This window comes from Pinus tabuliformis, chromosome 6 (genome assembly GCF_031772625.1).
Source record: "Pinus tabuliformis cultivar Carrire ecotype Pingquan chromosome 6, CPIR1, whole genome shotgun sequence".
NCBI lineage: Eukaryota > Viridiplantae > Streptophyta > Pinopsida > Pinales > Pinaceae > Pinus > Pinus tabuliformis.
This window is the reverse complement of record NC_142292.1, coordinates 999,828,124-999,844,711: the sequence shown is the minus strand read 5'-3', so window position 1 is coordinate 999,844,711 and position 16,588 is coordinate 999,828,124.

The following is a 16,588-nucleotide window of genomic DNA, read 5'->3' as shown; positions in this document are numbered from 1 at the left end:
TTTCAAATTCATCAAGAAAACATATACCCATGTTGGCAAGCACAAGGGCTCCACTTTCAAGAACCATTTTTCTAGTGACCGGATCCATTTGAATAACATATGTCAAACCAACACCACTTCTTCTTCGCCCTATGGTTTAAGCTCCTCGAGGTGTCACACTTGATCATGTGTTTCAACAGCGGAATCTTTGCAACTCTAGGATGTAACTTTGACTCTTCATTCCATCCATAATAATAATAAAAAAATTTGGTTGGGTCACCAACAAGAAGCAGAAGTAGGGCATATATTTATTATATATTTTTTAGATCCTCGTGTCCAAATATGTCTAGAGTTAAAGAAAAAACAAGCTTGTTACAATGTCCCCATATTCACCAAGCCACTCTATTTATTCTTATTCATCCCCTTGTAAAACATACTCTTCACATCTTTTCTTGAAAAGAGTAATCACCATTGCGTCAAGATATATATCAACCACCAATCCTACTCGCATTGCTTGAAATCCTAGAAATTCTTGAAAGTACATAATGGACTTTGAAAAATATTGTGTATTATAGAATGAATGGAGACGCCATCCTTCCGGAGACATTAGAGAATCTCTCAATTAAAATAGATTATTAACGATTTCATATTCATATGCACCACCAACCGAAAACTGATCCAGATTTCACTTTGGCAGACAATTATTATACTCCGTGAGAATTCAAAATGTAAGAGAGAGATATCCAACCCTAATTTTATCTTTGTGATCGATACAAGTTATTTTACTTTGATGAAAATATCTAGTTTTAAAATTGGTGCAAATTTAAAGATAACCAGACAAGGAAATTTCAATTGAAGGATGTGATACAAAGTGGAAAAGTGAAAGGAAATTCTACGCAAAGTGAGTTGATTCCATTAAAGCACATAGGGATATAAAATTTAACCATTAGCGCCTCTCTCTCTCACTACTTCAATGGCACACATTATCGTGGTCCCAATCTCTCAACATATCTCTCTCAATGATGGAAACCTCCAAGGAAAGCAACGATATCTCTTCGCGATTTGGTGCTTCGGGGCTTCAAGGGTTGTTGAATGGATGATCTTTGTCACTACCCACCAGGAGAGACAACTGCCAAAAGGAATCATTCAACTCCAGATTGAGAACCGCGTTACACGGGAACTCGCTCTCCGACCGTGTGCGTTGTCGGTTGCCGAAGAAGGGTTGCACCAATATCAACCCTCTCAATGTAATTGGGCTCCAAGTTTCCACACCACCACGCAACGCCACAATGTGATGTGTGATATTTGCCATACCATTGTCTCCCATCAAATAAACTGTAGAAAATTCCGCGTGGCACTCGAGCCATGGTTCGTCTTCAAATTCTTCTCTCTCTCCCACATGTGTGGCCACCCATTAGTAGTTCATTTTAAAATCATGATATCCATTATGTAGATCAGATTATTTAGAATATATATTTCAAGATAAATTGTCATTTGCAGTCCATTGACCTATGATTGAGTAGTAATTATTGAGTATCATGTATTGATGCAATTTGATCGAGACACTATCAAAACTAGAAGTTGAGAAGTAAATCACCCAAAATGCACTAATGTTTTTTTTGTGATTCAGTGGAATTCTAATATTAGGACATGGAATCCCTTCACAACTAGTCTTTCTTTCAAGAAACCCTTTATGAAGAAACCCTCTCAATGCACATGACCATATTTTGAAACTTTGATTGCCATGGAGTCATAAATTTCTCTAATACCATTGATCTAGATCTGGGGAGGCCCCCAAGACCTAAAAATTTGAAATTCCAGAAGAGGAGGAGAACACACTGTAAACAAAACCATAAAGAAACTTTTTATTAAAATAAATAATAATTATAAAAGCTAAATTGTGGTGGAAAACCTGTCCTTTTACAAAATGCAGCTTATTACTTATAGTCTTGTTTAGTTACAACACCATGGGTAAATTCCATGGGTGGGTAAATACCATGGATGAATGAATACCATGGGTGAATGCCACTTTCCATTCGAATCATTGTTACAATACCATGGGTAAATTCCATGGGTGGATGAATACCATGGGTGGATGCCTCTTTCCATTCGTTTCATTTGAGATTTTATTTTTTATTTTATTTTATTCTTTTCCTTTTTTTCCCTTTTATTCCTCTATCCTACTCTACTTGAAAAAAATAAAATCTCTTTCAAGTATAGGAATACTTCCAATGGAGTCATGTGCATAACAAGATGATAGATAAAATCATATGTAGGCTTGAAACATATGCTTTGAAATGTACCTAAACATGAGAGACTAACTGCTTTGTGTTAGTGTCAGTCTTTGTAGCCTTCCTCCAATGATCAAACATGCTCTTACAAAGTGGTTTTAAGGTGTCAAGGTCAAATTTTGTCATTTCAGTGAGTCTTCAAGTAAAATCTGATCACTAGGCATTAGGTCTAGGGTTTGCTTTCACTCCTTCCAAAATCGCCCAAATGTCAGTCTATGTCACTATTCAGCTGAGTGTACCATCACTCAGAGAGTTAACATTATCATGTCAAGTCCCACTGGGTCATTTTACACCTTGTTCATGCTGTAGTTGCGCCTAGGTAAGGTCATTTCCCTCTCCTAGGGTTTTGAAGGCAATTTCTCTTGGACGGCCAAATCATTGGAAAAACTTGTATCCTAATGTTCATACACCTTCCCCTATCCTTAAAGTACCCTATCAAACACTTCCCATCACTGAGATCCTCAAAATTCCTCATTTTCGCACAAACCCTAGTTTCTTGCTACAACCTAGCAATTTTCTAGGTTGGACCTGTGTTTTGCCTTTTTGGACCCCTTCCCCTCACTCAATTTCTGAGATTCCACTTTCCCCTACTTCCTAACATCCCTCCCTACTTCCCAAAATTTCCTCAAGAATTTAGAAGCTCCCTATCCCCTTCATTTCGCTTCATTTCGACAAATCCCTTGTTCCACACATCGGGGTAGGTTTCACTCAAATGATGTTTCTGAGCAATCAAAGATGAATTTAGGAAACTTGAGAGAGGTTTTTGTCCAAAACAGTCCAAGGAAGAAAAAACTCCTTCACTTTTTACACAGGTGTCATGGTTTTAGAGAAATGTCAAAAATACAATTGCCTCGGGAGAATTGATGCACCTCTGAAGTGACCTTGGGAAAATCAAGTTTTCTCCTAGCTAAGTTGGCCAAATGACTTTCTTGATGAGTCAAATGATAACTAGACACAAAGAGATTTCTAATGAGCTATCATGAGCTCAATTTGGAGTTGAGGAAGGCATTCAAAAGTTGACTATAACAGCACTCTGCCTTGAGGCAGCCTCACTGGGCACATTTTGACCAGTCTTGGGAGATTTGACTTTTGATAGGGCAAATGAACTCCAAATTGAAAAATTCCGGTTGGGTTGGAAAGTAGACTCAAGGAAATTTCCAACGAGCTATCTTTCACCCAATTTGGACACCTGGAAGGCCTCAAAAAGTCGCCCGGAAAAGAGCACGGTGCACAGAGGGAGCACGGCGCACTGGGAGGAAATTTCCAATGTAAATTTACACTGGCGTGGCACACATAGAGAGCGCGGCGCACAGGGAAAAAAAGGCTTGAAATTGTGCCATTTTGCCTCAAATTTCTTGTGAAGCCCATCAAATTGCAAGGTAGGCTCTATAACATCACTTGTTTATCAAATTTTATGAGTGATATGGTGGTTATATGCCTATGATTGAATGCAACAAATTTCATAAAGACAACCACAAGAAGACACCTATTCAACAGGAGATAGAGGCTGATTGAGAGATTTGGCTCGAGAGGATCCACATCCACTTAGAGAAGTTGTTGGCGAAAGCAAACAAGAACAGGGATCACCATCACATCATGAGGCTTCTTTGCATGATGAGGAGCTCATTGAGCATGATTTTGACCTAGTTGACTTGGAGGCACAAGATGAGCATAAATCCATACAACAAGTCATCAAAGAGAAGTATTCTCAGATCATGTAGGTCAAGGACAATTTGATAAGGGCCAAATTTATCATTTCATGCCTTGATCAAGAAAACAGTCAGCTTAAAGCACAACATCTACCTATGGAGAAAGAACAATTCAAAGTCAAGAAACAAGAGATGAAGGGAAAGGAATTGGTGGACCATGATAACATTGAGCACCATGAAGAACATGCGGCAAGAAAAAGCCTAAGAAATTTTTTTTCACCATGAGCATCTCAGATGTATATTTCCCTCACCTTGATGGAAGACAAAATCACCATCGCAGGGAATGATTTCATGTTTTCAGTAGATTCCATCTCTCAAGCTATAGGCATACCAAACCATGGTGAAAATTGGTTCAAAGACATGAACCTAGACCTAGAAGAGTGCAAACCCTAACTGAAATCATAATATAAAGAAACTCACTCACATGTTTTCCCATTCAGATATTTTTTGGAGATATATGCACCATTAATGAAGGCTGTCATGAAATTCTTCACATGTGAGGGAAAATTTTCCAGGTTGCATCAATATCACATAAGGCTGCTCATGCACTTTACAGCAACCAATTCGCTCAATTTGAGTAGTTACTTGTATAGGAGCTTAACCAAGATGTTTAAAAAGGTGAAATTGAAAGGAAAAGTGCATTATCCCAGTCTCTTTAATCATAGCTTGATAAAGGTTATGGTTCTCCATCAGTTAACAAAAAATAACATGACATGGGACACTTTCATTGAGGCAGCTTTGCACATGCATATAACTACTTCACCAAGCCAACACCAAACTATGTCAGCACAGTCAATGGAGGTTGGGTCATCAAGAAAGAATGATGAGGTTCCAAGGCACCTAGGACTGAGGTGACCAATACATATCAAAGAGGCAGAAGGATTGTGTTTTCTCCTAAAACAGAGGTAAGGAGCCAGCGCATGATGCCTTCAGGAGAAGCCATCAGGTGAACGAGAGACCGAGTTCGTTCTCCTTCACGATGATGAGACCGATACAGAGCCAACAAATCCAGAGCCTAGAGAGGTCATTCAGGAACAACAATCAGAGATTGAGGCCTTGTCCCTTGACTTGGAGAGGGCCAAGTGGAACATGAAGTACCTGGAGCAGAGAAACAAGCATCTTGAGGACCAGAAGGCGATCATGGAGCTGCAAAACATTCGAGAGCATCACCAAGCTGCTCAAAGAAGAAGGGTTGAGCTCACATCTTTGGAGCAAGAAATCAATGAGGATAGGGAGGCCAACCTTGAGAGGGTCAACATGCATTTGGAGAGGCTGCTAGACAAGGCTGACAAAGACCTTGCTCTGTTGAGACACATGGCATTTCATTACAGGGCACGAAACATGAGCGCCAAGGCCCGAATAAAGAGTTTAAAAGCAAAATTGAGGAAAGCAACAAGGAGGGCAAAAGAGGCAAAAGAGAAAGATAGGCTTAGAATCTTGGCTGAGGCTTCCTTGGTTCAGCATGGCACCCCATAGAGAACCTCCAGCCCAAATTTGAAGAAATTTGGGGAATTTTTGGTCACATGGAAATTTTTTGGGCACAAAACAGGAAATTTCTCCCTGTGCGCCGCGCCACTAGCGCAACGCTAAAATTATAGCACTCCAATCGAGGAACGGCTTGCATATTTCGATTCAGCATCAAAAAATACGTCTACTGGTGTCTGGGCTGGAAATTTTGACAAGTTTTGGGTCTCCTAAAGGTCAAGAAACACCCAAAAATGGCCTCTCTGCCACTTTTTGGACACACAGAAAGCAGTCTTGGGAGAATGAAGATTTGGAGGGGCAAATGAGCTTCAAATTCAGAAATTCTAGTTGGGTTGGAAAGTAGACAGGACAAGATTTCCAACAAGCCCACTTGGACACATTTTGGACACCTGCAAGTGCCCCAAAATAGGATCTAAAGTGGCGCGACACACAGAGGAAAAAATTGCCAAATTGCTCCCGTTTCGTGAAATTTTGGGTCGCGACTTCTCCAAGTGGGCCCGCTCATCTACTCTTCGGTTTTTTGGCACCAAAGGCAGCTTTTAAAGAGTTTTCTCTCCAGGTGGGCATCTATCCAAGTGGCAAAAGAATGCAAAGGGTCACCCCAGCCAAATGTCATGCTGGAGAGCGCTGCACTTGTAGCTGATGGTTGGCTCTCCATATCATTTTCGAAATTATTTGAGTAACTTCCCAACCCCTGGGTGTTCCATCTCTTCTCTACATTTTCTATATATTGTATGCAAGTTATTTGCAAAGGGTTGGCTGGCTTGTAACTTTTGGGAGATTGTGGGAAAGAAAATTTGTTTCTTCACTGTGTATTTTTGACGGAGAATTAATGAAAGGCAGCGGCTCTGTTTCATGAGATTCTTGTGGTTGTGAGTGTAGCAAATGTGTTCTTATGTTCCATAGTATCTTATTATGTTTCATAATTTCATTCACGTTTCATTTCAGTGAAATTTTCTAAGTGAGATTAGGTAGAATTCAATTTATATTTCTCGGCCTGTGGGAAAATTTCATGTGCAGTGTCGCTCTTCTGTTGAAAAGGATTCACGCGACTATGTCCTTTTCACTTTCTTCATCAATCTTTCCATTCCGTGTTACCTTAAACCAAAATTGCTGCTCTTTCCGCCTACCTCGCCTCACGAAATAATCTGTGCCTTCATTTTCAATTCTCTGTTCTTTACTGAGCGCCAGTCCCATATACATCCCAGAGGCTCGGTCACTTCACAAAATCTTTTCCAAAATCCCTATCCAGTTACTAGCCTAAGGTAAACAGTGTATTGTAAGTCACCTCAGACCGTTTTCGATCATATATTCACTGAGCGTGACTCGGAGAGAGCCCCCTCCTGCTCTGGTAGGGCTAGCTACCAGACTGAGCGTGGTTTGTGGTTACCCTAATTTTTGCCTTCCTTCAGCCTAAGGCAGATTTAGGTGATAACACTTTGAATCTAATGATGTCAAACACTGTTGAATAGAGTGGTGCTCCTTCTTAGTGATTGTCAAGAATCAAAAGGTGGTCCATGACTCTTTATTATCCTCTGTATATTCTTCTTCTTAATATTGTTCTTTAATGACAATAGAGGAATCTTGTTTTTGGAATACTCTTCTTGATTTAAGATGAATATAATTTAGATCAAGAGGATCTTTTTGGAGATTTTTCATCTCAGCATTGTAGGGGGGCTGAGGCATTTTATTGTTGGGGTTTGGAAATGGTTTCATATGTAGTTGAGTGGGAGTGGTTCTCTAAAATGGTTGTGGTCGAGGATGTGGTTGTGGTAGACGTGGATGGGATGGATAACATTGAGTTTAGTATGGAGGATATTGAATATGTTGAGGGAAATATGGATCACCTTATTGAGGAGGTTGGTGTTGATATGGATGAAAAGGAGGAATGGAATAGTGGGGAGGATAAGACAATGAATATGGAGGAAAATATGGATCACTCCATGGGTGATGATATGGATGAAAAGACCCCTTATATGGTTGAAAAAGTTGGGGAAGATAAGACCCTTGTTGATATGGGTTGACAAATTAGAGTTTCTCCATGCCTCCTTCTAACTTATATGCCACATCTTCTTATTCTACCTACACATGATCAAGTTGGGGGGGTTCATGGTATTGAGGAAATATTTTTTTTGTTTTTATGAAAGAAAAATGTTTTGAATGAAAATACTAATGCAATGCAATGAAAAATGCCTAATGCAATTCTTTTGTTTTTGCAGAAAATATGAATGTAGAAAAGAAATAAGTAATCATTCCAATAACAAGAGAGTGCTTTCTTTGACATCCTCCTCGAAAACGGTGACAAGGAGTGATGAGCCCCAATGCTGCAACAAGAATATTGCAACTCCTGAGGCTATCAACTTAAATTATCAACCCGGGGTTCGTACAAACATAAGAGGGTTCGACATTGTATCTACAACAAACACCTTCCTCTTCCTAGTTTGACTCCCTTTGATGCAAGTGAAAGAAGACAATGAAACTACTTCAAATGAGCAAAGACTTAGGTAAGCCACCAATCCTAAGTTGCAAAAGGTAAATATCAATAAGAAAACCTATTCTACTTTTATTGGAAAGTAAAGACAAAAAGGAAATTTGAAAAAATGTATAGCACAACGACAACCAAGACAACATAATATATATTTTTATAAAATAAATGGCATTAAAGGAAATATATTCTATTTTCCAGGAAATAAAGGACATAGATTACTTTTGGAAGAAGGAAAGCACACTTTGCTTAAAGTAAATTTCTTAAAGGAAACCTAGACTAATTGGAGAAATCAAAGTTCAAGAAGCAAATAATGTAAGAGCTAAATGGCGACCTAAGAAAGCCTAAAATCAAGCAAAGTAGTCTTAGAGCATTCATAGGCTATAAATCTACTTCTACCATGAATTTGGAGTGAATTTTGGCAACGAAGATCTTGAAAACACATTGCTACATGATTGCTATAGGATTCTTATTTCTCGAGTTAACTTGTCGAATTCCTGAGAAAATAAAAGTAAATTGAGATGGGACAATTTTTTTTTATTAAGTATTATTTCCTAGGACTCTAATCCAAGAGGAATCACTCAAAAATACCCCTATTAACATGTGTTAAAAATAGCAGAAAAATTATTACTCTAAAAACTGGAAATTCAAGAAATAGTGAGCTAGTAACCCTATCAAATGCCTAACCTAATAAAGTGAAAATGATATGGGTAAAATTTTGTGATTAAGTAGAATTTTTTTATGACTTGATCAAAGTGGAATAAACTCAAAATAGCCTCGTTAACATGTGCTAAAAAATAACAGAAAATTACTACTAGAAACTAAAAATTTTAGAGCAATGAACTAGTAAGTTGAACTAAGTGCCCAAATACATAGGCTAATAAAGTGAAAATATTGTGGGGTAAATTTTGTTATTAATTTGGATTTTTTTAAGCTCCAATTGAATTGGAATCAACATGAAATAATCTTATTAACATGTGCTAAAAATTAGCAGAAAATTACTACTATTTTGCTACATGATACTTCCATAAATTCCAAAATTGTGAATTAGTAAACCAATCCAAGTAGATCAATCATGAATATGAATTTGCAAGGTCAATATAAATATTAATCATGCTTGTCAATTCATAAATAACCTTGAAAAAAACTAACTTCAATCATTTAACCAATATAAACTACAACAAATGAAACATTGATACTAACTAGAGAAATAGGAAAAACAAGAATAGAAGATGCAAGTGAAAACATTCAAAGAAGATAAAAAAAATTGTATTTCATGGATCTAAGGCTCCTAGGATGTCCGCCCAAGAATAATCAAAGTCCTATGAAGGAAACCAAGATTTCGAAGCTAAAAATGACAGCAAACTTCATTATTTGAATCAATCCAAGTACATCCTTGCTATGAATGAAAGTAGAGCTGCTCAGTAACAAATTTTCTCCACAATAAGACTAAGAAATACATGCCCCTAGAGGAAAATTAGAATTGGTACTTATAAAAATAGATGGGGATGCATCCTCCTTGAAAGAAGGCAACTTTCCCCTCTAAAATCCCTCAAAAAGTGGATCTAGTTCCCAACACTTGAAATCTTCATTAAATGATAGGGAGCACATTCCTAGATTTTATCAATCAATGGAGCTCCATAATCTATTCAATAATTTAATTATATCCTATTCATTTATTATCCAATCTTAGTCCATCCTATACCAGGGAGCAAGTCCCTAGATTATCTCAGCCTCCAAATCTTCATAATCTGCACAATATTCTCATAATATTTTACAAAAATAAATAATATTAGGAACATAATATTCTTTTATCTCTAAATCTTCCTAATGAACATATTAAAGCTTCAAATATGTCATCCAATGCAAAAATAGAGGTTTAACGTGTTGAAGGATGGTCAGATGGGCCTTAAATTGTAGCTAATTTGGAGACTTGTCATTGACTTTGACCAGAATTGTAGATTGACTATTGGGCTCATCATTCATTGTATATAGGTTGGTTTACTTTTGGGATAGTCAAAGGTTTGACTTTGAATCATTGTTGATGAATTGTAACTTTCTATCTCTCTACTGAACATTCGATGAAAATCTAATAGAAGAAGAATTTCAAAATGGTTCCCCCCTTGTGGGGTTTTCCCCTGGTCTTTGACCAAATACTATATCTCTCTTGTTCTTGGTTGTCTTCTATTATGAATTGGATTCACTGTTATTTCTACAATTTCTTATTGTTATTGGAATATTGAACTATATTGGATAAATTGATTTGTAATTGAAGAAGAATTGTAATAAGTGATTGTGTTAACCATAGAACAGTGGAAAATTAACATGGTATCAAAGTTGAGGTGAAGAAAAGCCCAATGAGACAAGAGACGAAAGCAATCACCTTTGAAGGAATCTATTTGGAAAAAGCTACTTGGTCAAGATGTCTACCTCATACTTCGAGGAGGCAGAGAAGTTGAATGACTCATCAAATTTTGTTTCTTGGAAGATCAAGTTAGAAGGGGCCTTATATGAGAATGGTGTTTTAGGATATGTGGAAGGAAAGGTACCCTAGCCTCCTGAAAATGCTCTTGTTATTTCCAAGCCAAGTACAAGAAAGGTGAGATCAAATCCAAGAAAATAATTATTGATTCCTTGAGAGATCATTTACTTACTTACATTTCTAAGTTGAAAAAGTTCAAGGACATCTATGATAAGTTGCTCGAGATGTATTATGTCAGTAATTTGAATCATGTTCTCTCCTTGAAAAATCAAATCAAGAAGATCAGGATGAACAAGGGAGATACTGAGTTTATCACAACTCAAGGATCAATTGTTTATATTTGGAGAATATATGTCTGATAGAGAGTTGGTAGTCGTTACCCCATCATTTGATGAGCTCGTTGGAAAGTACACACAAGAAGAGACTAGGATGATGTCTAGGGGAAGGATTCAAAATCATGAAGAAGGAGAGATATTTACATTTACTACACAAGAAAAGAATAAGAAAGCATGCTCCATATTCTAGGATTCCAATAGAAGATTAAGGGAAATTGAATGCTACAATTTCCACAAGCATGGTCACTATGTCCAAGACTATCTGGAAAATTGAGATGCTTGAAGGTTCAACTACAAAAACAATCGTGGCTACAACAATAACAATTTCAATGATAGAAGAATAAAATATGTTCCTTATGATTGTGAAGAAGGCCATCGTCCTTAAAAGAGATCAAGGAACACAAGGTATGGAAATAATGTAGCTACTACTCAATATGAATACTTTCTTATTTATGTTCTTTCTAGTTCCTCGCCCTTGGATTCATTTGATAGTTGGCTAGTAGATAGTGGGGCCTATAGACACTTCACTGAGTATTGTGAAGTCCTCTCAAATCTGTTTGAGAAGGAGACAAATTTGAAGATCATTCTTGCGGACAATTTTATGTATCTGATGAAGGGTATTTTTTTATGTTACATTTCATTTGAATTATGGGGAAATCGTACATATTCATGATGTTATGTATGTACCAAGATTGAAGAACAATATTGTATCTATATCCACCTTGGAAGACTAAGGGATGCGAGTTTATTTCATAAGAGTAAAATCCCTCACCATGTCCATGGAATCTTGTATGAGTGATGCATTCACCTTGGGATCAAGAATTGAAGGACTCTATAGAGTCAATGGAAGACTGCTACAAGCAATAGTACATGATAGAAATCATCAAAGTGAGTTATGATAGTATAGGTTTTCCCATATCCATTATGAAGCCTTGCCTAAAGCAAGGAGGATGGTTTTTGGAATGCTCTAGGTTCAATAAAATAATTATGGGGTCTATCAAGGATGTGAAAGTGGAAAGAAACCGAAGGGACCATTCCCTTCTAGCAAGAGTAGGATTAGTGACATTCTACAACTCATACATTCTGATTTATGTGGACCCATGCTAGTTAAATCTCTTGGTGGCCACCTATACTATATAACCTTTGTAGATGACTTCTCCCAGAAGACATGGGTATTATTCTTGAAGCACAAGGACAAAGCATTTGAGATGTTCAAGGAATTTAGGGCTCTAATAGAGAATCATACAGGGAAGAGGATCAAGGTCTTCAGGTAAGATAATGGTGGAGAATACACATCAAATGTGTTCGTTGAATTTTTCAAGAAGGTTGGATTCAAGAAGGAAATCATTGTACCTCGTAATCCTGAGAAGAATGGTGTGGCTGAAACAAAAAATAAGACCATCATGGAGCCTTCCCAAGACATGTTGCATGATTAAAATTTGTTGAAGCTCCTTTCGGGAGAAGCCACTAATACAATTGTTTATGTCCAAAAGGACTCCTCATCAAGCCCTAGGTGGCAAGACTCTCGAAGAAGTATTCATAGGCATCAATCCCAATTTTGAACATCTCAGGATATTTGATTTCCTCGTGCATTTTCATGTGTCAAAGGAAAAAAGGAACAAGTTGGAAGCCACTGAAAATAAAGGTATGTTTGTTGGATATTGTGATATTCTAAAGATTTTAGAATATACGTTCCTGGTCAAAGGACTATAAATTTTAACAAGGAAATGAACTTCAATGAATATGATGCCCTTGGAAAAGCAAGGGACACTCTACCTCCTCCTATTGAAAAGAAGGATGAGACATGAACCTAATAGAAGGTCCATTTGTGCCTGAACCTGAGAAAGATGTTGTTGATGATTCCATGGAACCATTGGACCCCTTGGATCCTCCTCTATGTGATCCTCCTACCAGGAAGAGACCAATTTGGCTTCATGATACATTACAAGATGTTGAAAGACATGTTGTTACGAGAGTAACCTTTAGAGAAAGTAAGAAGCCTTGTCAATACTAGGGATATGTTGTATCTATGAGCACCATCATTCAAGCTAATCCTCCCACTTTTGAAGAAGCAATAAAAGACCAACTTTGGAAAGATGATATGGCCTAGGAATGTGAATCTATTATGAAGAATGATCGGTGGGAAGTGGTTCCAAGACCCAAAGGGAAGTCTACTGTGACTTCTAAATGGTTGTAAAATATCAAGCATTTAGCTAATGGAAATATTGAGAAATATAAGGTGAGGTTTATGGCTAGAGGTTTCTCCCAAAAAGAGGGAGAATATCATGATGATATATTTTCACCTGTTTCTCTCTATACTATTATTTGATCTATTGTTTCCATTACTACTAGTCGAGGATGGAATCTTCACAAGATGGATGTGAAGGCTACATTTCTTCATGGCATAGTCTAGGAAGAAGTATATGTTGATCAACCATAGGGTTTTGAAATACATGACATGAAGAATCACGTTTGCAGGCTGAAGAAGGCACTTTATGGATGGAAGCAAGCACCTAGAGCCTGGTGTTCCCTTATTGATAGATACCCAGTGAAGCTTCGGTTCATGAGAAGAAATGCCGACCCAAACCTCTACTTCATAATGGTCTAAGGTATGCCCCTTATTTTGGTTGTGTGTTAATGACTTATTCTTGATAGGTAGTGATCCTGTGATCCTTGAATGAAAGAGGGAGTTGGCCTTTGAATTTGAAATGAAAGATCTTGGCTTAATGCACTATTTCTTGGGTTTATAGGTGTGTCAAAGGCCCGGTGAGATTTTCCTTTCATAAGGAAAATATGTTGTGAAGTTGTTAGAAATGTTTGGAATGGTGGAATGTAAATTTGTGGCCACATCGATTGAGATGAACTTCAAGAAGCTATGTGGAGATGTTGCATGACCTCACTTGATGAATCCCTCTAAGTATCTGTAGTTGATTGGGGCATTGATGTTCCTTGTGAACACGTGATAGGATATATGTTTTGCAATTAATACTCTAAGTCAATTCATGACGAAGCCTCTACATGCACACTAGGTCACTGCTAAGCACGTGGTGATATATTTGCATGGGAAAATTGATCTTGCTATGCGATATACTGTCAGAGATGTGAGTCTACATGGTTACACTGATGTTGACTGGGTCGAAAATGTTATTAACAAGAAGAGCACATCAGGGTGTTTCTGTAGTTTGGATTCTGCCATGATATCTTGGTTGAGGAAGAAGCCAAATTATGTTGCTTTAAGCATGACTAAAGGAGAACGTGTTGTTGCTAGCATGGATATTTTTGAGGTTGTATGGTTGAGGGGGCTCTTTGGAGAGTTGTTTGAGAGGGTTCTAGATATGAAAATGGTGATTTGCGATAACAAGAGTGGGATCTATTTAGCAGGGAATCCTATGTTCCATGACAATTCTAAGCATATTGAGATCAGGTACAACTACATCTAAGATATGGTGCAGAGAAGAGAAGTGAGACTCCATTGCATTTTGATTGACAAGTAGATAATAGATATTCTTACTAAGGCTTCACCGAAAGAGAAGTTCTTGGTCTTCAAAGAGAAACTTGGACTGATGGATGTGACCCTCTCGAGTAAGGGTCATGGCTGATAGAGAACACTGAGCTATGCTCTTCTCCCCTGTTTGAGCTCATAGGGAGAGGAATTGAGCCAAAGATCTCCTGGGGTTGAGGGCACCCTGGAAAATAGGATATTTTGTGATCCTAACCTTCCATGGTAAGTTGTATCTTGCCTATTTTCAGACACTAGGATAGACAATGATCATTTCCTTCCATGGAAAGTCGTATCCTGCCTATTGTCACTTATAGGGCTTGACAAAGTATACCCCATTTGGTATCCTACCCATAAGATGGGCTTGTCAATATTTCCATCTATTTGGCCAATGGGTGAGGAGACTTGAGATAGATTGTGATCCTTACCATTTATGGTGAGTGGTATCCTACTCAAGTGATGGGATGCAAGTGTTCTACCACTGACTCTTGAGGATCAAGTTGGGAAGATCAGTGGAAAATAGGATAAAATGTGATGCTTACCTATCACAGTAAGTAGTATCCTTCCTATTGTCCTTGGATATAGGGTGCTAGATGAAGTTCCCATATGATGATTCTTCTTATTTAGATCTGAGAGTGTTTAGAAAATGAGTAGAGATGAGCAACGGTATGAGTTTACTTGATTTAGCGATGATGACTGTGAGACATTTGAGAATGGGATTTATTATGATGTTGTTGGTAATTCCTCTCTAGCTAAGAGAGAGTGTTAAAATTTGGCAGCTCAGGGAGAAATTCCCTCCATTGGGAAGTTTTTTTTCATCCAGAGAAGCCCCTACTAGCCCTTGGAAGAATTTAATTTGGTCAAGGAAAAATGTTATTTTTGATGAGAATCCCACATGTGTATAAAAGTACAAGTCGACTTGGGCAAGCTAAATTGACCCCTTGCGACACATATAAATAGAGCACATGTCACATCACTTTGGAGCATCACCAACACATCAAATCTTCTCTTGGATTGGTTCAAATACTTCTGAAATTGCAGGTTCTTTTCACACGTGTGAAGGAGAGAGAGAGTATTTTCTATTGGCCGAAATTCATCTTCTATTTGGCAGCTTTGATCAATGTTGACTTGGTTTGACTAGATTTGGATCTGTTTTGAGAGGCTAAGGTCAAAGGAATTTTAACCAAAATTTGCTGGTTTGTTTGACCAGCATTGACCGAAGACATGTGGCTAGGGTTTCCACAAGTCAAAGGTCAACTTTGATCGAATTGTATGGGTAGAATGTTGACTGCTTTGACTAGACTTTGACCAACAAGGAAGGCTACATCTTTTGACTGTTGACCAAGAAGATTTGGAGGAGGTTTGACCAAAAAATTTTGCACTAGTTAGGGCTATTGTTGTTGATGTTGACTTTGACTAGAATTGTAAATTTTACTTATTGACTAGATTTGACTATTAGGATAATTTTTCATTAGATATTAGTTGGTTCTTTTACTTTTGTGATAGTCAAAGGCTTGACTTTGACTCATTGTTGATGAATTGGAACATTGTATCTCTCTGTTAAACATTTTATGAAAATTTAATAGAAGAAGAATTTTAAAAGGGTTTTCCTGCTTATGGGGTTTTTCCCTTTTCTTTGACCAAATATTATGTCTCTCATATTCTTGGTTGTCTTCTATTGTGCATTGGATTTACTTTTCTGTCTACAACTTCTTATTATTACTAGAAGACTGAATTATATTGGATAAATTGATTGCTAATAGAAGAATTGGAATAAGTGATTGTGTTCGGCATAGAATAGTGGAAAATTAACAGACCTTGATAGTAAAAAGGAAGAAGTTGTGCTCCTAAGACTCCAAGTTGAGGAAGTAGAAAAGAGAGAAGAAATTCTGACAAGCAATCTTAAGGAAAGATCTAAGGATTTTAACAAGCTTGAAGCAAAATTTGGTCAACAAGAAAGGAGACATGAAGAAGAAGTCATCTCCCTGAAAACTCAGCTAGAAGAAGAAAAGAAAACAAAAGAAGTAATGAAGATCCAATTGATGAAGAAAAAAGAAGATTGTGAGAAGCTTGAAGAAGAGATTGTCTCATTGAGAAATGAAGTTGACAAGCTATGCAAGAATCTGAAGAGTTCTCAATCATTGGATGACATTCTCAGCTATCAGAGATCACCATTTGATAAAATGGGACTTGGTTATATAGGTGAATCTCCATGCAAAAAAGATACAAGCTCCAAATCCCCAAAGGTTAAATTTGAAGAAAATCCTGAAAGCAAAGTCATTGTCCTTCAAAGGCCAAATCACAACAAAATCCAAAAGAATGT